General features: G+C 42.6%; 1 protein-coding gene across 11 annotated transcripts in view; it reads left to right on the top strand.

The window, feature by feature from the left end:
- Positions 1 to 6,000, top strand: part of LOC133493288 (zinc finger protein OZF-like) — a 50,502-nt gene that overhangs the window by 12,859 nt on the left and 31,643 nt on the right. Inside the window, exons 4-5 of one of the 11 annotated variants that reach the window (XR_009792915.1) lie at positions 117 to 289; positions 449 to 504. The exons of 9 other annotated variants lie outside the window; for them this stretch is intronic. The gene's annotated coding sequence lies outside the window, so the exon portion shown is untranslated. Of the gene's footprint in view, positions 1 to 116; positions 290 to 448; positions 505 to 4,204; positions 4,530 to 6,000 lie in introns of those variants that run through there. One more of the 11 variants, XR_009792912.1, reaches the window with a different exon arrangement.

The raw sequence follows: 6,000 nt of genomic DNA, 5'->3' as shown, positions 1-6,000 counted from the left end.
TTCTTAAGACGTGGAGCTTAAATACCTCAATTGGGAGGGTGTGAGACTGAAGATCTAAAGGGCCCTGGTTCAATTCGTAGTCTGGCATTTATTAAATATCTTGTTGTGTTTTGCAGCATTTCTGTGTGTCAGGGTGTACCCTGCCTCCTGCCAGTTGACAGCTGGGATAGGCTCCAACACTCCCCACAACCCTCCTGAGGATAAGTGGCAAGAAAATGGATGGATGGTTACACATCTGGTTATCTTTTGCGGTGTTTATGTATAGGTTCTCTGAAAGAGTTGCAACCAGGTAAATGTGAGTGTGAAGATCTGCGTGTCCTGACTAACGCTACTTCTCTTCATATTGTTGTGATTGCACATAATACCTTCCCTGATGATGGAAAGTTTTTGGCAGATTTCCTTTTGTTATTTTATCACTGGTCATGTCCGATTATCTTTGGCTTTTTAGGCACTTTGAATGAGTTACAACCAGGAAATGGTCCCGAAGTGGGAGTGTTCGACTGAATATTAAAAGGTACCTGTTTTCCGAATGTGCTACAAAGCACTACGGTTTTCAAGCACTAATTACAACACTGTTCATGTCCTATGGTGTTTCTCTAGCGATTGTTGTTCAGTTAGTGCTGGAGGATGATGTTAATGATGTTTGGTTTCATTGACTTTATTTTCTGATGTGGTCTGGTAAAATCAATAGCTCCCAGTTTTTTAAACTGGATATTTACTTGGATTGATACTGGATCTAGTCATGAGCAAGCAACTTGTTTGTGTACATCTTTCACCACCTTTGAGTTTTCCGTAAGCTTCCATGGGAAACAAAACTGTTGTAACACGTGAACAAACTTCACTGAAGCCTCCCTTACAAGTACAGTGTTCTCATTCATTCTTTGAAAATTATCTACCTGAAAATGAAACAAACAATATTTTTCATTATTTTTTTCAGAATTACACTGAGATGCATAACAAGTATTTGTGGATTTAGCATACAAATCTATATCTAATTAACTGTAGTCATTATTACAGCACGTTTGCGGTTTGTGAAAATGAAAATTGTAACTATTATATGTGGATCTATCTTCAACCTGGAATCAAGACAGTGGAACACATAAGTGTGTAAAAATAATCTATAGTGACAGTGAGAACAAAAGATCCAGCTTCTTGTATAAAGGTGACCATGAACTTGTTAACAAAACCTGCAGTGAAGTATTTGTAGGCTTTTAATTCCACACCTCTGTATGGGGAAGGATTATCTATAATATAGTTGTATATGTCTGGATAACAGGATAACACTATGTTTGGATAATTGGCAGCACTTATAACAGAAGAAAACCTCTCTGTCAGTAGTCTGTACGTCCACATAACGGCCCTTTGACTGTTGACCACAATGTTTGGTGTTGTCAGACAACGAATATTCATCACTTGTGCTCTCCATTATGTAGAAAAAGTAAAAGAAAGAAAAGAACGCAAACAATAACAACCAAAACCTACGCTAGTGTGTCTGGATTCTTCTGCAGAAAATTTCCTACCAATATGGCTGCATAAACAAATGCACATGGTCTCGTGACATCACATGGAAATCCTCAATACTTTGAGAATTTCAAACTGAGCAGGAAAAAGGTTTCTCTACAGTGTTTTTTTTTTCTGTCGTTTGCTTTTACAAGCAAAAGTTTTCCCACACAACACATTTCCATTGATTGTTGTCAGTGTGGTGGAACCCCAAAATAGAGGAAGTCATACAAAGAAAGAGATTAGCGAAGAAGAAGTGGGACACAGAGAGGACTGAGGAGAGGCGAAAGGAGTACATCGAGATGCGACGAAGGGCAAAGGTAGAGGTAGCAAAGGCTAAACAAGAGGCATATGAAGACATGTACACCAGGTTGGACACGAAAAGAAGGAGAAAAGGATCTCTACAGGTTGGCCAGACAGAGGGATAGAGATGGGAAGGATGTGCAGCAGGTAATTGTCATTAAGGATAGAGATGGAAATGTGTTGACTGGTGCCAGTAGTGTGCTAAATAGATGGAAAGAATACTTTGAGAAGTTGATGAATGAAGAAAATGAGAGAGAAGGAAGAGTTGAAGAGGCAAGTGTGAAGGACCAGGAAGTGGGAATGATTACTAAGGGGGAAGTCAGAAAGGCACTATAAAGGATGAAAAATGGAAAGGCAGTTGGTCTTGATGACATACCGGTAGAGGTATGGAAGCAATTTGGAGAGATGGCTGTGGAGTTTTGGACGAACTTATTCAATAGAATACTAGCGGGCGAAAAGATGCCTGAAGAATGGAGGAAAAGTGTTCTAGTTCCCATTATTAAGAACAAAGGGGATGTTCAGAGCTGTGGGAACGATAGAGGAATAAAGTTGATGAGCCACACAATGAAGTTATGGGAAAGAGTAGTGGAGGCTAGACTCAGGACAGAAGTAAGTATCTGCGAGCAACAGTACGGTTTCATGCCTAGAAAAAGTACCACAGATGCATTATTTGCCTTGAGGATGCTAGTGGAAAAGTACAGAGAAGCTCAGAAGGTGCTACATTGTGTCTTTGTGGATCTAGAGAAAGCATATGACACAGAGTACCAAGAGAGGAACTGTGGTACTGCATGCGTAAGTCTGGTGTGGCAGAGAAGTACGTTAAAATAGTACAGGACATGTATGATGGCAGCAGAACAAAGGTGAGGTGTGCCTTAGGTGTGACAGAAGAATTTAAGGTGGAGGTGGGACTGCTTCAGGGATCAGCTCTGAACCCCTTCCTGTTTGCAGTGGTAATGGATAGGCTGACAGATGAGGTTAGACTGGAATCCCCTTGGACCATGATGTTCGCAGATGATATTGTGATATGCAGTGAAAGCAGGGAGGATGCAGAGGAACAATTAGAAAGATGGAGACATGCACTGGAAAGGAGAGGAATGAAGATTACCCGAAGTAAAACAGAATATATGTGAGTGAATGAGAGAGGTGGAGGGGGAAGAGTGAGGCTACAGGGAGAAGAGATATTGAGGGTGGAGGACTTCAAATACGTGGGGTCAACAATCCAGAGCAATGGTGAGTGTGGTAAGGAAGTGAAGAAACGGTTCCAAGTAGGTTGGAACAGTTGGCGGAAGGTGTCTGGTGTGTTATGTGAAAGAAGAGTCTCTGCTCGGATGAAGGACAAAGTTTATAAAACAGTGGTGAGGCCAAGAGGCAGAACTGTTTTTCACATTTCACAAGGGGTTCTGGTCCCTATTAATTGTGATAAATGAGGGATTAGTCTACTTAGAAGAGAATGTTTGACCAAAGTGAACGGGCAAACATTTCTTGCTAGTGTGTGTTCTTGTGTCTTTTTGAACTTTCATTCACAGAATATCTTTAGTCACATCTGAGCACGAAAACGTTTACTCACCCGTGTGTGTTCTTGTGTGTCTTTTTAAGTTTCCCTTCTCAGTGAATCTTTTATCACAAACTGAACATGAAAAAGGTTTCTCACCAGTGTGTGTTCTTGGGTGTATTTTTATTTTTCTCTTCTCATTGAATCTTTTATCACAAACTGGACATGAAAAAGGTTTCTCATCAGGGTGTGTTCTTGTGTGTCTTTTTAAATCTCTTTTCCACGTGAATCTTTGACCACAAACTAAGCAGGAAAAAGGTTTCTCACCAGTGTGTGTTCTTATGTGTCTTTTTAAATATTTTTTCCATGTGAATCTTTGACCACAAACAAAGCAGGAAAAAGGTTTCCTAACCCTCACCAGTGTGTCTTCTTGTGTGGAATTTTAAGCTTACATTTCAATTAAATCTTTGACCACAAACTGAGCAGGGAAAAGGTTTCTCACCAGTGTGTATTCTTGTGTGTCTTTTTAAATGTCCCTTCTCAGTGAATCTTTTATCACAAACTTGACATGAAAAAGATTTCTCACCAGTGTGTGTTCTTCCGTGTATTTTTAAATGTCCCGTCCGAGAGAATCTTTGACCACAAACTAAGCAGGAAAAAGGTTTCTCACCAGTGTGTGTTCTTGTGTGTGTTTTTAAATCTCCATTCCGAGTGAATCTTTGACCACAATCTGAGCACGCAAAAGGCTTCTCACATATGTGTATTTTCACATGTTGTTTGAAATTCCTCATAGAAGCAAAAGTTTTCCCACACTGAGAACATTTCCAGCATTTGTTAGTAGTGTGACATGTCATATCACCCTCCGATTGATCATCATCATCATAATCTTCTGTTTGTGATCCTCCACAGTGGTCTCCATCACTTGATCTGTTCCTGGTTGTCTTGAATGTCCTACCAGGGTAGCACCGACTGCCAGAAGAAAATTCCTTGTGTGTTTTTAAAGACTTGGCCAATAAAGCTGATTCTGATTCTGATTCCGGAGGCTCCGCCCCTCGTCTCTCCTCACTTTGACCTTCATCTTCACTCTTCAAAAGGACACCAGTGGCTGGAACGTGGATCATTTCCTCCTGCTCTTCCTCTTTCATGTGTACAACCTCTTCCTCCTCCACTTTGATATGCTGAACCTCTTCACCTTCTTCTTCCTCTTTGATGTGACTGGAGACTGACTGCTTCCACTCTGGATTAAGATACTCACTTACATCTGCAAGACAAAAGACAAAGTGGTTAAATTAATTTGTTCACAGTATTTTACTGCAACTGCACAATGTAGAGGAGGAAATGGGGTGTTATTACTCAGTAACTCACAATTGACCCCTCCGTACAGGGCACTTAACCACGCCTCCTGAAGTGACGTCACGCTACGTGCGCTGACGTAAGCCAAACAATTCGTAAAAAATGGCAAATACAATACAATACATTGTTAGACGTGCAGACGCCATGCTTCTGATTTCATTCAAATCAACGATATATTATAGATTCTAAATACAATACATTCTGAACTGAGAGAGACGCCATGCTTCTGATTTCATTCAATCATTCACACGTAGCAATGTTATGCTAGCGAAGCACATCTCATTCATTTATACGAGACGTGTATTAAAAATCAAATTTAGGGCATATCTTCGTGCAAGTTGTCTGGTTAAGCTTAGGCCGCGAGCCAGCAAGAAAGCGACACGTTTGTGCAGTCCGATCATCGCTAAATATCGCTCAACAAAGAATAAGTGTGTCAATCGTTCACACGTAGCGGTGTTAGGCTAGCGGAGAACATCTCATTCATTAATACGAGACGTGTATTAATAATCAAATTTAGGGCATATCTTCGTGCAAACACAATACGATCCGAGAAGCTTCCTGGTCCAAGGGGATTCCAATCTAACCTCATCTGTCAGCCCCGCTTAGTTCCCTGCCAGAATCCTTCCCAGCGGCGATGATGCCAGCCCAGGGACGGTCGGTATCTGTCGTGGAATCCTCCCATCTCCACCATGTGAGAGCTCCACTTCAATCTACAGGCAGCCGCCTTTGCCTCTGACAGAGCCAAGATCGCTTTCGTCATTTCCCACCTGACAGGACACGCAGAAGCATGGGCAACGGTGAGTAGAGCCGGGATGCGGACACGTTGGACTTGGGTGTCCTTCGTGAAGTCCATGGCGCAAGTGTTCCAGTATGCATCCCCCTGAACACAAAGCAGCAAACTCTTTGATCACGCTGTGGCAAGGCAAGTGCAGGGTTTCTGACTAAGCCATTGACTTCTGCATTCTTGCAGCCGAAAGCCAGTCTAAAAACAGGGTCTTAGATGCATTCTTTCAAAGGCTGTCCCCCGCGGTAAAGGACCAGTTGATCCCACTGGACTGGCCGACCGACCTGGACTCACTCATTGCTTTCTTTTTAAAAATTGACAAGAGACTCAGGGTTAGGGAGCATGGCAGCACCTGGCGGAGGAACAGGGTTTTACGTATCAGGGACGCCGACGCTGCTCAAGGTGCGTCTGCTGAGCCGGAGAAGCCCAGGCAGTTGGGCTGCCTCCGCCTGTCACCAGAGGAACGTCTACACCAGCTGAGGAAGGGACTCTGTTTCTACTGCGGGCAGTCGGGGCACACAGTTAGCCACTGCCCGGTCAAACCAGCTTGCACATCACCCCGAACCCT

The sequence above is a fragment of the Syngnathoides biaculeatus genome, chromosome 20 (assembly GCF_019802595.1).
Source record: "Syngnathoides biaculeatus isolate LvHL_M chromosome 20, ASM1980259v1, whole genome shotgun sequence".
Taxonomy (NCBI): Eukaryota; Metazoa; Chordata; class Actinopteri; order Syngnathiformes; family Syngnathidae; genus Syngnathoides; species Syngnathoides biaculeatus.
This window is presented reverse-complemented; position numbering and strand designations above follow the sequence as displayed.